The sequence below is a fragment of the Protopterus annectens genome, chromosome 12.part0 (assembly GCF_019279795.1).
Source record: "Protopterus annectens isolate FY-2018-M chromosome 12.part0, PAN1.0, whole genome shotgun sequence".
NCBI lineage: Eukaryota > Metazoa > Chordata > Ceratodontiformes > Protopteridae > Protopterus > Protopterus annectens.
In genome coordinates, this window is record NC_056746.1 from 768,864,082 (window position 1) to 768,881,799 (window position 17,718).

General features: G+C 38.3%; 1 protein-coding gene and 1 long non-coding RNA gene across 2 annotated transcripts in view; one reads left to right on the forward strand and one right to left on the reverse strand.

Annotated features, from left to right (window-relative positions):
* USP31 (ubiquitin specific peptidase 31) overlaps positions 1–17,718 on the forward strand; it is a 2,233,792-nt gene that overhangs the window by 259,271 nt on the left and 1,956,803 nt on the right. The gene's annotated exons all lie outside the window — the stretch shown is intronic.
* Positions 831–6,884, reverse strand: LOC122816794. The gene is made up of 3 exons (XR_006367099.1): positions 6,211–6,884; positions 3,492–3,641; positions 831–927 (listed from the first exon to the last, which is right to left on the reverse strand). It is a non-coding gene; the product is annotated as an uncharacterized LOC122816794 (long non-coding RNA).

The window sequence follows — 17,718 nt, forward strand, 5'->3', positions numbered from 1 at the left end:
CTCTAGAGAATAGAGATGAAGACAGCAGTACGAGGAGAGAGGTATAGCAGTAGGATACACCCAATAAGTAGGGGAGGACACAGTGAGGAGAGGATTCATAGAATGAAAGGGGTGTAAGCACTAAATAGAGAGGAAGGTACTAGTCAGAATGAGGAAACATAGATGAGTGACCAGAGGTTCACAAAATCAGGAGAGAGCAGAGGGAGTGAAAACAATCAGTAAGTTATAAATCAGTGGCAGTAGGCTGGCAAAAGGAGGGTAGCTAAGGGTAAAGTGGAGGATAGGGGAAAAATCAAAGGATAGGTGAGGCTAAAGAGAAACCGTTTTGGATAGGCTCAATGAAGCCTAGAATAGTGTAGAGGTAGTAAAGGTGCAGCTTAGAGACTGTTGAATAAGACTGAGGGACTGAGATGTGGTCAGGGCTCAAGAAAGGAAAGACAACCAAGAAGAGGAGAAGAGTCAAGGAGAGCACAACAAAATAATCAGTAAGGGAGGTAGAGGGAGAAACTAGAATGTCTTTAGGGGGGAGAGAAGAGCACTGGAGGTGGGAGAAGGGAATGGCAGGTACAAAAATCACAGATAGCTTAAGGGCTAGATAAAGAAGGTAAGGGTCTAGTGAAACAAAGAGGCAGTCTAAGGGATAGGATAATTATACTAAGCAGGGAGGGGGATTCGCTGCTGGCAGTGACTGGCAGTAGTCTAGTACAAAAAACAAGAGTAAAGGACAAATACTAGCATAAGAAATACTCTTGATAAAAATCAAAACACTGTGACATACAGTGATGTTTACTGAGGTGTTGTCCAGGGTGGTTTAGATAACCCAGGGAAACCCAAGGCAGGATTTGGCGGGAGGGTATGGCAGATCTTAGGAGTCCAAACACGAGCACTTCCAGGAGTTAAGAGAGTGGAGAAAGTACCTTATACAAGCTGGTAGAGAAAAGATAAATAAAAAGACAATAAATGAGCAGCATGTAATACAGTGGTACTCTGACCTACAAAATCAGATCATACATAGGACTGACATATATATGCATTTACTAGGCAATAATAACAAAGGTTAATATACTTTGCAGCCAGGTGTTAAGATTAAAGTACAATTTCTTTTCTGCATGTACGCATCTGCATCTGGTTACACAAAACCCAACTGTAAAAGCAGAGGACAGGAACACAGTGCAGTAACAACAGTTTAATCCAAAATGCAGTAATGTGGTGCAACGCGCGCAGTTTGCTAGAGGGAATTCAACAGTGATAAGGCGGGAAAAAAAAAAAGTATTCGTATAGCTTCAGTGCTATCCCCAAGTTGAACCCTTATTAGGTAACAGTGCCTGACACAGATTAAGCTAAAAGTCAATGCGACATAGCCAAGCACAAAGAAAAGACAAAAGTAGTAAAAGCTAATTTCTTTAAAATACCATTACAGTTTAATCACAATCCCACAATAAACTAGCAACAATCAACAGAGCCTACCCTATGAGAGCTAAACATAGATACTACAAGGCCAACAAAAAAGGAATAACAGAAAGCACCTAAATCACAGATATTAGGAGTACATAAAAGTAGAGTTACTATAACACACCAAATAAATCCCCTAGAATTCTACCTTGCACATACAGGGGAGAAGTAGGTAAACAAAAAATGGTATTGTCTTAAGACACAGGCCATGCATAGAGACTGGCGATGTAGAGCTCAAATCGCTAGCACCCCCTTTTCACAAGTAGCAATAAGGGTAGCGGAACCAAGATTAAATGTAAGGCTAGCCCAAAGGCTAAAGGCTACACTAAATAAGTAAGTAGAATGTCGTTTCAAGAGATAGTATTCAAAACCAACAATAAACATAACGTTGCTCAACATCAGTAATAACCAGTTGAATACATACTATTTACCAATCAAACACTCAACTAAAGGTGCAATTAGCTATAACACGTCTATTGAATGCAGCGTTTCAGGTGCAACCGTTAAGCGGCAAGCTTCTATGCTATTAATCAGTAGACAAAATACAGGTAAAGGAGAAAATACAAACTAAGTTTCAATCCTAAGCACGGATCAAAAAGCGCGAGTAGCTATGGCGCGTTTAGTAAGAGCAGCGTTTCAGGCGCATCAGTTTAGGCGGTAATCAACTGTGCTAAGTAAAAGTATCCAGGATAAAAAACAGAAACGCTCTAAAAAAGAAAAATCCGCAGCGTTTCAGGCGCAGCAGTTTAGGCGGCAATAATCTGTGCTAATAATACGTAAAAGTATCCAGGAAAAAGAACAGAAAAATGCTTTAAAAAAGAAATACAACACAACATAGGAAGTAACACAGCATAAGGTTACATTCAGTGTAATTCAGTAACAAGACAGGTAAGGCTTTTGTTCAGTTAACTAGCTAAATTAACACAACATACAAAACTTACTATAGATAACACTAGTAGACACAACGGCTCAGTCAGCAGCCACGCGCAGGAGGGGAGAGTAAAGATGGCGCCCTAAGGAAACACATCTATATATAAGTTCACAAGCGGAAGTCAAGAGCTAAGGGGCGGGCAGAGTATTCAAGTAGCAAAAAAGAAGGCAGTAATAACAAGTGAAAGGTGGGAAGAAACAGCGGATACAGAGAAGAGGGAGAAGCAGGAATTACAATAAACAACAGTTGGAAAAAGGTAGGAATAGAATGGAAATGTCCAGGAAGAGACAATAATTGGGCACAATACCTGTTTTGTAAACAGGTAAAGATAATCCTCTAGAGAATAGAGATGAAGACAGCAGTACGAGGAGAGAGGTATAGCAGTAGGATACACCCAATAAGTAGGGAGGACACAGTGAGGAGAGGATTCATAGAATGAAAGGGGTGTAAGCACTAAATAGAGAGGAAGGTACTAGTCAGAATGAGGAAACATAGATGAGTGACCAGAGGTTCACAAAATCAGGAGAGAGCAGAGGGAGTGAAAACAATCAGTAAGTTATAAATCAGTGGCAGTAGGCTGGCAAAAGGAGGGTAGCTAAGGGTAAAGTGGAGGATAGGGGAAAAATCAAAGGATAGGTGAGGCTAAAGAGAAACCGTTTTGGATAGGCTCAATGAAGCCTAGAATAGTGTAGAGGTAGTAAAGGTGCAGCTTAGAGACTGTTGAATAAGACTGAGGGACTGAGATGTGGTCAGGGCTCAAGAAAGGAAAGACAACCAAGAAGAGGAGAAGAGTCAAGGAGAGCACAACAAAATAATCAGTAAGGGAGGTAGAGGGAGAAACTAGAATGTCTTTAGGGGAGAGAAGAGCACTGGAGGTGGGAGAAGGGAATGGCAGGTACAAAATCACAGATAGCTTAAGGGCTAGATAAAGAAGGTAAGGGTCTAGTGAAACAAAGAGGCAGTCTAAGGGATAGGATAATTATACTAAGCAGGGAGGGGGATTCGCTGCTGGCAGTGACTGGCAGTAGTCTAGTACAAAAAACAAGAGTAAAGGACAAATACTAGCATAAGAAATACTCTTGATAAAAATCAAAACACTGTGACATACAGTGATGTTTACTGAGGTGTTGTCCAGGGTGGTTTAGATAACCCAGGGGAAACCCAAGGCAGGATTTGGCGGGAGGGTATGGCAGATCTTAGGAGTCCAAACACGAGCACTTCCAGGAGTTAAGAGAGTGGAGAAAGTACCTTATACAAGCTGGTAGAGAAAAGATAAATAAAAAGACAATAAATGAGCAGCATGTAATACAGTGGTACTCTGACCTACAAAATCAGATCATACATAGGACTGACATATATATGCATTTACTAGGCAATAATAACAAAGGTTAATATACTTTGCAGCCAGGTGTTAAGATTAAAGTACAATTTCTTTTCTGCATGTACGCATCTGCATCTGGTTACACAAAACCCAACTGTAAAAGCAGAGGACAGGAACACAGTGCAGTAACAACAGTTTAATCCAAAATGCAGTAATGTGGTGCAACGCGCGCAATTTGCTAGAGGGAATTCAACAGTGATAAGGCGGGAAAAAAAAAAAGTATTCGTATAGCTTCAGTGCTATCCCCAAGTTGAACCCTTATTAGGTAACAGTGCCTGACACAGATTAAGCTAAAAGTCAATGCGACATAGCCAAGCACAAAGAAAAGACAAAAGTAGTAAAAGCTAATTTCTTTAAAATACCATTACAGTTTAATCACAATCCCACAATAAACTAGCAACAATCAACAGAGCCTACCCTATGAGAGCTAAACATAGATACTACAAGGCCAACAAAAAAGGAATAACAGAAAGCACCTAAATCACAGATATTAGGAGTACATAAAAGTAGAGTTACTATAACACACCAAATAAATCCCCTAGAATTCTACCTTGCACATACAGGGGAGAAGTAGGTAAACAAAAAATGGTATTGTCTTAAGACACAGGCCATGCATAGAGACTGGCGATGTAGAGCTCAAATCGCTAGCACCCCCTTTTCACAAGTAGCAATAAGGGTAGCGGAACCAAGATTAAATGTAAGGCTAGCCCAAAGGCTAAAGGCTACACTAAATAAGTAAGTAGAATGTCGTTTCAAGAGATAGTATTCAAAACCAACAATAACCATAACGTTGCTCAACATCAGTAATAACCAGTTGAATACATACTATTTACCAATCAAACACTCAACTAAAGGTGCAATTAGCTATAACACGTCTATTGAATGCAGCGTTTCAGGTGCAACCGTTAAGGCGGCAAGCTTCTATGCTATTAATCAGTAGACAAAATACAGGTAAAGGAGAAAATACAAACTAAGTTTCAATCCTAAGCACGGATCAAAAAGCGCGAGTAGCTATGGCGCGTTTAGTAAGAGCAGCGTTTCAGGCGCATCAGTTTAGGCGGTAATCAACTGTGCTAAGTAAAAGTATCCAGGATAAAAAACAGAAAAACGCTCTAAAAAGAAAAATCCGCAGCGTTTCAGGCGCAGCAGTTTAAGCGGCAATAATCTGTGCTAATAATACGTAAAAGTATCCAGGAAAAAGAACAGAAAAATGCTTTAAAAAGAAATACAACACAACATAGGAAGTAACACAGCATAAGGTTACATTCAGTGTAATTCAGTAACAAGACAGGTAAGGCTTTTGTTCAGTTAACTAGCTAAATTAACACAACATACAAAACTTACTATAGATAACACTAGTAGACACAACGGCTCAGTCAGCAGCCACGCGCAGGAGGGGAGAGTAAAGATGGCGCCCTAAGGAAACACATCTATATATAAGTTCTGGCGGAAGTCAAGAGCTAAGGGGCGGGCAGAGTATTCAAGTAGCAAAAAAAAAGAAGGCAGTAATAACAAGTGAAAGGTGGGAAGAAACAGCGGATACAGAGAAGAGGGAGAAGCAGGAATTACAATAAACAACAGTTGGAAAAAGGTAGGAATAGAATGGAAATGTCCAGGAAGAGACAATAATTGGGCACAATACCTGTTTTGTAAACAGGTAAAGATAATCCTCTAGAGAATAGAGATGAAGACGGCAGTACGAGGAGAGAGGTGTAGCAGTAGGATACACCCAATAAGTAGGGGAGGACACAGTGAGGAGAGGATTCATAGAATGAAAGGGGTGTAAGCACTAAATAGAGAGGAAGGTACTAGTCAGAATGAGGAAACATAGATGAGTGACCAGAGGTTCACAAAATCAGGAGAGAGCAGAGGGAGTGAAAACAATCAGTAAGGTATAAATCAGTGGCAGTAGGCTGGCAAAAGGAGGGTAGCTAAGGGTAAAGTGGAGGATAGGGGAAAAATCAAAGGATAGGTGAGGCTAAAGAGAAACCGTTTTGGATAGGCTCAATGAAGCCTAGAATAGTGTAGAGGTAGTAAAGGTGCAGCTTAGAGACTGTTGAATAAGACTGAGGGACTGAGATGTGGTCAGGGCTCAAGAAAGGAAAGACAACCAAGAAGAGGAGAAGAGTCAAGGAGAGCACAACAAAATAATCAGTAAGGGAGGTAGAGGGAGAAACTAGAATGTCTTTAGGGGGAGAGAAGAGCACTGGAGGTGGGAGAAGGGAATGGCAGGTACAAAAATCACAGATAGCTTAAGGGCTAGATAAAGAAGGTAAGGGTCTAGTGAAACAAAGAGGCAGTCTAAGGGATAGGATAATTATACTAAGCAGGGAGGGGGATTCGCTGCTGGCAGTGACTGGCAGTAGTCTAGTACAAAAAACAAGAGTAAAGGACAAATACTAGCATAAGAAATACTCTTGATAAAAATCAAAACACCGTGACATACAGTGATGTTTACTGAGGTGTTGTCCAGGGTGGTTTAGATAACCCAGGGGAAACCCAAGGCAGGATTTGGCGGGAGGGTATGGCAGATCTTAGGAGTCCAAACACGAGCACTTCCAGGAGTTAAGAGAGTGGAGAAAGTACCTTATACAAGAGTGATGTTTACTGAGGTGTTGTCCAGGGTGGTTTAGATAACCCAGGGGAAACCCAAGGCAGGATTTGGCGGGAGGGTATGGCAGATCTTAGGAGTCCAAACACGAGCACTTCCAGGAGTTAAGAGAGTGGAGAAAGTACCTTATACAAGAGTGATGTTTACTGAGGTGTTGTCCAGGGTGGTTTAGATAACCCAGGGGAAACCCAAGGCAGGATTTGGCGGGAGGGTATGGCAGATCTTAGGAGTCCAAACACGAGCACTTCCAGGAGTTAAGAGAGTGGAGAAAGTACCTTATACAAGAGTGATGTTTACTGAGGTGTTGTCCAGGGTGGTTTAGATAACCCAGGGGAAACCCAAGGCAGGATTTGGCGGGAGGGTATGGCAGATCTTAGGAGTCCAAACACGAGCACTTCCAGGAGTTAAGAGAGTGGAGAAAGTACCTTATACAAGTATAGATAACACTAGTAGACACAACGGCTCAGTCAGCAGCCATGAACATGTGACCCACCAATTAAAACATGTACACAATTAATTGGCTAAAAATTTAAGCTTCAGTAAAGATGAAATAGAAACAGAATCATTAGTCCAGGAAAACAAGTTGCATTTAACCAAATTTGCGAAATTAATTCCGTCTTGGCTAGATGTTTGTCTGCAAGATATCCCCGGAAGTCTGGCTTAACTTGATCTAAAACCAAAAAATGAAAAAAATGGCTGGGATTAGACATAATATGCCTAAAAAGAGCATTAGTTGTTTTTTCATTCTTAATATCCAGGATATGTTTACATATCCTAGCCTTTAACTTTCTGCTAGTCATACCTACATAAAAAGCTAGATAGGAATTGCAAATAGCTAAATAAATAACCCGACTAGTTTCACAAGAGAAATGTCCAGCAACTTGGAATAAATTGCTGTTAACAGAAAATTGCTCACCTACCCAATTATAATTGCACATGCAGCACGTGCCGCATTTAAACATACACTTTTTGCTATCATTTGTTGTATCATTACCCCAGTCAAGCAAATTCTTGAAGGATTTAGACCCCACCACAACACCTCTACCACAGTACTCTCATTCGCCCAAACATAGCAGAAGCCCGTGATAATCTACTTCTTTCCTGTTTATTCCTTGGATCTCTATACAGCTTTTGATACCGTCTCCCACTCTAAACTGTAAACTAAATTTTCTGACCTTCATCTTTCTACCCCCTCTATAGTCTGGTGCTCTGTCTTCTTATCTAATAGACAACAATCTATACACTGGCAAACTGTCTCCTCCCATTTCTGCCTGTCAGCACTGGTTTTCCCCAAGGCTGTATTTTGGGTCCACTCTTGTTTAATATTTTCACTAACAATTTACACTCTGCTACTAACCGCTCGACACTTTTACAATATGCCAACGACTCCACCCTTATTACCACTGCCCACAGCATCCCAGAACTCCTTTCTCTTACCCAAGGCACTTTCACTTCCATCGAAACCTGGCTCACTGATAATCAACTAATATTACATCCTAAAAAAACTAAACTTCTACTTTTCCTTTCTAAAACACTAGCACAACATAAATCCTCTTTCTCCATCACCTCCCTTAACAATACCATCTTCAGACCTGAACCGCATACTAAGTTACTTGGTGTCACCATCGACGATGAACTAACATTCGACATACACATCAATCAATGCATAAAAAAAACACTAAAAGCTTGGTTTTCTGTACCGTAATCATACATTTCTTTCACCCTCCACCAAACCCTCCCTAGCCCTGTCTCTTCTCTTACCCTGTCTTTTGTATGCAGCTCCAGGCCTTACTGACCTTCTGTCATCTCTTCTTTCCAAATTAGAGCAAACTTATGTAAAATAGCTAAATTTTCTCATCTATAAATCCCACCACTGCCTTTCCCTTAAGTCATTACAATAGCCTGAATTCCCTAAACAACTTCTTCCACAACTGCATATAACACACTCAGTTCTTTATAATCCCACTTCCTGACCCTCTGTCTCTAATATTGTATCACAGTACAACCCCTGACGTCAGCCTTGTACATCTGACAAACATCTTCTGGACCTCTACAAACCAAACAAATTTGGCAAGTCACTATATAAATACTCGGTAGCTCAATCCTGGAATTTCCTTCTTCTTAATATAAGAAGTGTCCCCCATAAGTCCCAATTCAAACTTGAACTTAAACACTGCCTACTAAAGACCTGGTCCAGTCCTTGTCAAGCTCCAGCCTGATGACCAATTGCCTTCTTCATAATTCTGCTTTCTTACTCTAATTATTTTTCTTTTTCCTTTTTTCTTTCTCCTTGTCCTAGTGATACTATTACTTACTATATACCAACATTTGGTACTTATAAATATTATTGCATCCAAATTATCTTAATGTTGCTGTCTATATATATACATTCAAAGTAGTACAAAACTGTTTAATTTAGTTTACTTCATTTTGATGTACAAGTTCTTGTTAATATACCTATTGTTATATAAGCTCTCTCTTGAATGAGTGTAATTGTATTTGGAGCTTTTCTCCTTGGGTCTCCACTGAAAATGGGCCCTTGGCTCAGTTGGACCAACCCGGTTAACAAATGACAATAAATTAAAAATGTATCTTTACGGAAAACAGCAACAGGTTTCTCTCCCAGTTTGTTCAACACAGTAATGTCAGACTTGAACACAGTCCAATTTTGGACCAAACAGTCAATCACGAAGGCACTATCTAATGTAAAAGTAGTAATAAACAATTTGGAATTTCCATAGGATAAATTATTTGCTAGAGACCCCATTTGTACAATATTAGTATCATTCTGACACAAAATAGGCTTGGAAATGCCATTCAGCCTTTTTCCGGCCACCTCCTCCTTAATTTTCTACAAAAATGATAACAGATGACCTCTTTTATAAAACATGTCTATGAGGACTTCACACTCCATTAAAAACATATTATCATCAGATATAATCTGCGCTAAACAAACCAGCTGGCCCTTAACCACAGCCATCTTTTGATGGTGCGGATGCCAGCTGTCAGTATGTAAATAATTATTAGAAAAGGTGCTTTTACGAAAAATGATTGAAGTAAAACATGCATCTTCAATGTTCTTGGTCAATAGAATATCCAAATAAGAAATCATGTCATGGTCATACTTGTACGTAAAATGTAACAAAAAAACAAAACAAAAAACAAATAGTGTTAATAGTGTGCCTTTGTGGTTGGCTTTTTGTTCCGAAATTGGACTGTGTTCAAGTCTGACATTAGTATGTTGAACAAATTGGGAGAGAAACCTATTATTGTTTTCCGAAAAGATAAAACATGCACCTTCAATGTTCTTAGTCAGTAGAATGTCCAAATTAGAAATCATATTGTGGTCATACTTGTACATAAAATGTAAAAAGAAAACAGTAGTGTTATTAATATAATAAAAAAATTTAACCAATTTGTCCGTAGAATCAGGCCATAAAATAAAAATATCGTCCAAATAATGAGTATATATTGACCAACAATCCTTAAAACAGCTATTAAACAAGTAGTAAGTATAACACAAATCACCCAATGGATAAACGGTCCACTGTGTAACACGATATTAAGTATTCCAAAAGTAAAGACTGTCACAGTGGGGGGAAGCACGGACTCCTCACTCATAGGTAAACAACTCTACAGTGTAAAAACGACTCTTTGATGTAAAAATCAAACAAATAGTTTTAATATGGTTAACGCTTTCACCACTATCTAAGTGGCTTCTTCAGGCCATAAACAAATGACAATAAAATGCATTTCAGGAAATACTCACTATTTAAAACATATCCACGGGTGCTCGTAATCATCCTTACACTACCAACTACAGGTTCATACGCTTACAATGAGTGTGATGACGTTTCTACATGATTACTACACATTTTAAAGCAACACAGCATCTTTTAGTTTCCATATACTTATACATATATCTATCAACTATGCATTGGTTTAACACATTCACAGACCCATTGCTAAGAATGAAAAGATTTCTACCTACTAAAGCAACGGGTCTAATATCATTATATTATCTAGTGAAAGAATGTAAGTAATTAATCCATTCAATGTCCGAACTAGTTCAACTATCACGTACATATCAAAATCTGTCGTCACTCCCTTATGTGTTATGTCTAAAAATATCCATATGTACGCAAATGAGTCATTTCATTGCCCTAAGGCAACAAATACAATAACCATTGCATTCACCTATTACCACCATCCAGCTTCACTAAAGAATCAAATAATGCATCTTTCTCATACATCATACAATCGCCATCTTAGTAATGCAATTTCATACGGCTTTCATAAAACCCAGCGGACATGGACAACCATGTTATTACTCCACTTATGTGCATATATAACACCCTTCATTCAATGATGGGTACCTCTTACAAATATGCCTATCGCAACTACTGAGAAGTTACGAGGCATACCCATAGGGTGTATCATAAATGTACTGTATACAACATCCTGACAGCACTGCGATACTTCAGACATCTAACAAATCATTCACATAATAAGGAGCAAATTTCCGCTAAAGGATAATAAATACAGCATACTTGATGTTACTCTAACATTCTGCTCTATATAACATGCTTATTACTTAGTCATCAAAAACTAAATACTGGCTGTTGACTTGCTCATATAACCGTAAGCATACCACTACTGGTTATACATTCTATTGTAACCAGCGTATTATCATTCCCCTTACTTCCAACTTTAAAGTAGGAACCAACTCCTATAGACAATTAAATATGACAAAAGTAATATTAGCAAACATCATGAAAAATAAATAAACAACAATCTATTAATGGCAATTGTTTCAATATATTATAGATTATTGCGTACTCCCTATAATAGGGGATTCATATTAGTGAAATACTTCATCACTAATACAACTATAATATAACTAAAAATAAAATGCATCATTCCACTTTGAGTCATTTTAAAGCATGAATAATAAATATATGTCTAAAACCACAGCTAACCAATTTCAATAAAATCTAGAGCATGCAAATTATGATTATGAGCACCTGTGGACATGTTTTAAATATTGAGTATTTTCTGAAATGCATTTTATTGTCATTTGTTTATGGTCTGAAGAAGCCACTTAGTGGTGAAAGCGCTAAGCATATTAAAACTATTTGTTCAATTTTTACATCAAAGAGTCATTTTTACAGCGTAGAGTTGTTTACCTATGAGTGAGAAGTCCATGCTTTGCTCCACTGTGACAGTCTTATTAAACAAGTAATGCTGTTCCCAATAGACTGTGACAAGGTTGGAAAATGTGGGGGCACATGTGGCCTGCATAGCAACATCAGTAACCTGCCAAAAATATCTATTTTCAAAAAAAATTTAGTTGTTTTTGAGTACAATGTCCATCAAAGCCACAGCAGTATTGATAGTGTCATGTTGTAAAATACCTATATCCAAAAGCTGGGCCCCAAACCAGTCAAGGCCTAGTTCATGTGGAATAACCAAAAATAAATTTCACAATATCAACTGTAACAAAATAACATTGCTAGAAAAGGGGACCACATTGATCTAAGAAAGTGCCAAGAATCTTTACTAATATAAAACAATTGGGTCAAAGAATCTTTCAAAATAAAATCGAAATATCTGGCAATAAAATAAGTCAAACATTTTATTGGTATAAGCAGATTTGTCCATTAATACCAGGCTGCCACCTTTATCTGGAGTTAAGACTCTAAATAGTATTGTCAGAATGAACATCACTGAATGATAACCATTCCTGTTTTGTTAAATTAAAAGATTGTTTTCTCTTGGTGTTACCCAGTATAGTCCTAATCTCATGTTTACAAAGCTTCTCAAAAATTAAAACGTTATTATTCATTTGTGGATTGAAACAACTAGCACAAGTACAACTAGAAGCATGAATGTCTGGAAACAATAAGGCCAAGTTAAGTTTTCTCGTATATATTTTCAAATCAATTAAAGTATTCACTATGTTGGCCCATCTCGCAGGCACAAAGGAAAATTTAGAGAGAACTTCAGCATGTTTCACCAAAAAAAGCGTGAAGAATAATTAAATACTTTGAAGCCTCCCGAGTAGTTATGAATAACCTGTACAATGGAGTTGACATCCACTGAAACCGTAATGGTCGTGAACTGGTTATGATCTTTCCTTCCGTGTGTACTGCTTGGATGACTTCACTTTTGGCTTTGCCCCTAATTGGTTGTGTTTCCCTTCCTTATACTGATGATTTTGATTGGAGGGTTGATGCATCTGTTTCACCCTCTCCGATCACCGTATTCCTAAAGGGGCCACCTTGCCATCATTGTAATTGGTAGACACTGGTGGATCCTCCTCCCCAAACTGTTCAGGGACCAAAACTTATTCATGACTATAGTGGTATTTCAGCTTTGGATAAGCAATGCCTTTAACGTAACTTTCCAAATCCCTAAAAAACTTTTGACATTTCCTTTGAAAAATAGTATTACACACATTGTCCACAGCCACAAAAATTCTATTATAGTCACGTTCATAAGAATTAAATAATACATCAGAGTTAATAGAATTATTCAGCCCATCCATTTCCTTAGATAATGTCTCAATTTGTTTGTCATTACATTTGATTATAACCTTCATAAGTTCGACCCCCGCTTTATCAAAAACCTGTAATAAATCTCTGTGATAATCCGAACTGGGAAAACCCCATTTGGAAATCTCTATAACAGTAAACCCTTGGGAACTACATTATTCTGAATGTTTTGAAGTAAATACTCATTGTCTAATTGCAATTTCTTAAAAGACAAAAGTTTATTTTCAAACAGTTCAAGTTGTTCCCTTAAACTACCTCGTGGAACATCCAGATCGAGCTGCACTTCAGACAGTGAAGAGAAATTAAAGTTATGAAGTTTCCATTGTGTAATATCCACCTGCTTGTTAATAGGCTCCCCTGTATCAATTGGCGTAGGTTGTATTAATGGGAAGCCAAGACTATCACACGTTCCACTGTTAGCCAGAATTTGGTCCCAAGGGTTGACAGGAGACATCATAATGTTGGCTAAGTTGCTGTACTAGCAAGGCAAGGTTGGTAGTCAATCTCTGTGGGTCTTGAGAAGCCATTTCACCCAATGCTGTACCACCCAACAGCATACCGAAATTAGACTGTGTTCAAGTCTGACATTACTATATTGAACAAATTGGGAGAGAAACCAGTTGTTGTTTTCTGGAAAGATAAATCCTTCAAGAATTTGCTTGAATGGGGTAAGGATACAACAAATTATAGCAAAAAAGGTATGTTTAAATGCTGCAAGTATATTTGGGTAAATGAACAATTTTCTGTTAACAGCAATTTATTCCAAGTTACTGGACATTGCACTTGTGAAACTAGTTGGGTTATTTATTTAGCTATTTGTAATTCTTGTCCAGGTTTTTATGTTGGTATGACTAGCATAAATTTAAAGACTAGGATATGTGAACATATCCTGGATATCAAGAATGCAAAAACAACTAACGCTCTTTTTAGGCATATGTCTAATCCCAGCCATTGTTTTTCATTTTGTGGTTTTAGATCAAGTTACACCAGTCCTCCGGGGATATCTTGTGGACTTGCTTTCCTGGACTTAATGATTCTGTTTCTATTTCATCTTTCCTGAAGCTTAAATATTTAGCTAATTAATTATACAAATGTTTTAATTGGTGGGTCACATGTTCATAATATGGTATTTAGTCTGGTGTTTTTTGGTTGAATTTGTTCTTTAGAAGTTCCTAAAGTGTCTGAAGGAACAAAAGCACTTAACTTTTAATAAAGGTTATTGGTTTTATATGTGCTTTCACCTGGCTCGAGCACCTTTGTTTTATTTTTTAGTTGGGTTTGTTTTTGGCGTTTTTTGGTTCTTGGGTTTAGAAGCAGAGAGGAGAGGGGAGCTGAAGTGAAGAAGGCGGTTATCATAAACTATGCATTACTAGGATGTGATTCAATTAAGTGAACAGTATCCAGCAGTAATATTTGATGAATGAGTTGTATATTGCAGCAAGTTATAAAATAATGTTTTTGTTAAAGTCTGTAGTAGCTACACTTCTTACCAAGAAGTGAGATAGCCCTGCGAGTACAAGTATCCCAGTTCAAACATGCAATTGTTATATCACAGTACAGTCAGTAGCCTTACTGTCAAGCACAGTCAACAGAACTGTAATGTGAGCAAGCAGTTTAACTTTTTAGTGGTAACTTCCACACTATATGTGGATGCATATGAGCCTATGTACTGCAGTCTGTGTTCACTAAAAGCAGTATAAACAGTGTTAGTGTAATTACTTTAATAGCAAAATAGAAGTACAGGTACTCCACGACAATTGAAGCCAACCAGTCTTACAAACAAATCCTTTATTAAGAACAATGGAACAGTAAGCGCTTTCGCGTCTGCAGTGGACGCTTCATCAGACTTGAATGAAAACTTAACAAACAGTTCCCTTAAAATACTCTACAGCATAGTCACATGGACCAATAGCTGTTCAACCACAGTTGTAATAGTATCTCACCTGTGGGGTGTATGTGATTATACATTGCATAAACACCTTACAGATTCAATGAACTTAGCTTAAAAGTAGCTGAAAAATATAGCTAAAAAATAATAATAGCTAAAAAATAGCTAAAAAATAAATTTGACTAAAAGCACATCAAAAGCAGCATAAAGATAATAATGTAAACAAAAACATAATAATCAATTGTGTTTAAAGGCACGATCTCTAAGGAAAGGTTTAATAGTAACTCTCTCTCATTGAGGCCATGCCCAACGTCTGCTTGCAGTCTAATAATCCATTTGTTCTCTTCCTTTTCTGCGAAATTCCCTACATTCCCTAGTCTCATGGAGGTATGAATCAACTCCATTACTAGAAACTCAAACTTATGTTTTGTGCCTCTCAAAAGAACATGCCTCGCTAAAGCATTGGTTTCATTTTCTTTGTTAATGGCATATAAATGCTCCCTGATCCTCTCCCTAAGGGTCTTATTAGTCTTCCCTACATAGAACATAGTGCATGTTTGGCATACCGCTAGGTATACCAGGTCATTTGCCACAAACAGATAGAATGAGTTACCATTCGGAAGGCCCATACAGATCAGCGCTACAAAATATCAGGAAATTTACATGGCAAGCACACTGTCTACCGGACACATGGGAGCTGTAGTTGTAATACCAAATAGAAATTTAAAAATGGTGCCCACCACTTCCCAGGTGGTAAGTCACGGGTGAACACTGGTTGGTAGGAGGAGAGGATTCTTAGTAGGAGCCAAGATTAGCTGTAAAATTGTTCTTGGTAGTTTAAGATAATGCAGAGTGCAGTAAACCAAGGAACTACTTGGCTACAATGCCGCAAGAGGTAGACTGAGCAGCCGAAAATAGACTACCTGTTGTCAGTGCCAAGCCTAGGTCAGTGCCAGAGTTTGAGGTGTTATCTAAGTTTGATAAGCTGAGCACTTTGTCAGGTACTAGGTTTCTGAACTACAGGTACAACGTTTCTGTTAGCTTCAGATGGCAGCAGACAGTTTATAGAGGTAACAGCTAAAAAATAGGTAGAAAATAACAAGAGTGATGGTATGGTAGAATGAGATTGGGGAGGCCTAACTATATGGGAGCCTGCAAGTGCTACCCTAGTTACACAATTGCAGAAGTTAAAAAAAATAGCAAAAGCAATGCAATAATAGAGGGGGTAGATATATACTTGGTACTTCTTAAATTATGAGGCAAGCTTGAGAGACAGTCATGCTGTACACAGGGTTTTTTCAGAGGCAGTCATTTTCAACCAAGCCAGAAAAACACTCGCAACCGTGGTATGTTTGGGGTAAATGGTAAGCACACTGTTTTTACAATATTTGTGTGAGTTACTTTCCTATGGTCTTTCTTACTCCTCTGTCAGAGTTCATTTATCGGACATTTCAGAATGTCTGCCCACAGATTCTCCTCTTTCATTGCAGTTTCATGTCAAAAAGTTTTTTGGAAAGGGTTTTGTACAACAGGCCTGCAAGTAAATGTGGCCCTTCCTTGTTAACTTAATTTTGTGCTAGAGAACTAACACTGGCTCCATTTGAACCAGTTAATCTGACTGACTTAAATATCCATATCCCCCTTTTCTTTACTGAACCAAAAAATGATGAGGAAAGGATATGCCATACCTTGGATGACCACATAAAACTCTGGCGCTGTCTTGAAAGAACTAAAACTTTCAGATTCTTGGATCATTTGTTGATTTCTTGTCACAGTAAGAAGGAACAACCTAAATTAAAACAGTCTATTTCCAGATGGTAGTCTAAGGCTATTATCTTTTGTTATACTCACCATAACAAAACTATTCCAGGGAAGGTCAAGGCCCACTCCACCATGAGAATTAATTTTTGGAGAGTGTTGAATTCTAGAAATATTCTAGAAGCTGCTACTTGGTCCTCTGTACATACTTGTACAAAGCACTGTAAGCTTGATTCCTTATCTAGGTTCAGCTCAGGCTTTGCTTGGATCATTCCCCAGGGGCTCCTGGTTTCTCCTCCTTCCATCTCCCAAATATAGTAGGGTAAAAATACTACTATTCTCGAAAACTTACTTAATTACCTCTCTACCCAACTACCACAGGAGACCATTGTACTGGGTGACTTCAACATAGACTGGCTTACCTGCAATTTCCTGAACCGTACTAACCACTTAAATCTCTTTGGATTCACTCAACTTATAACTACTCCTACTGGAATCCACAAACCTAACAGGAAAGAATCTACTCTTGACTGGATCCTTATTAATAACCACCCTAGCAATTATACTCCAGGAAACCTTCCCGACAATATCAGTGACCATATGCTCACTTACATAGTCAGACAAAAACTTCATATCCCAACTACTCATAATCTCAAAACTTCCCGCTCAAAAAAATTCTTTAACCCAGATAGTTTCCTTAACGAATTACAAGCATGTGACTGGTCACCACTGACCCATCTTGAACTTGATGAGGCTGTGATCTACTTCAACACTAACTTTCTTCAAATACTAGACTACCACGCACCTTACCACTCCACTAGAATAAAAAACAAATCTGCCCCATGGCTTACTAAACAAACTAAGCAAAAAATGCTCCTTAGAAACAAAATATGGGCTAAATGGAGGGCTACCAAATGCCCATCTGATCACCTCCTCTTTAAACAATTAAGAAATGCCACCAAGAAGGACACTCTTAGAGACAAAAAAGACTTCTACCTTCACCTCCAACAATCCACTCAACAAACTCCACAAAAATTTTGGTTAGGGTTAAACAAACTTCTTCAGCCAGATCACTCTACTACTCCTGCCCCATTAGGTTTCAACCATAATAATTCCAACCTGATCCCTGATGCCTTTAATAAC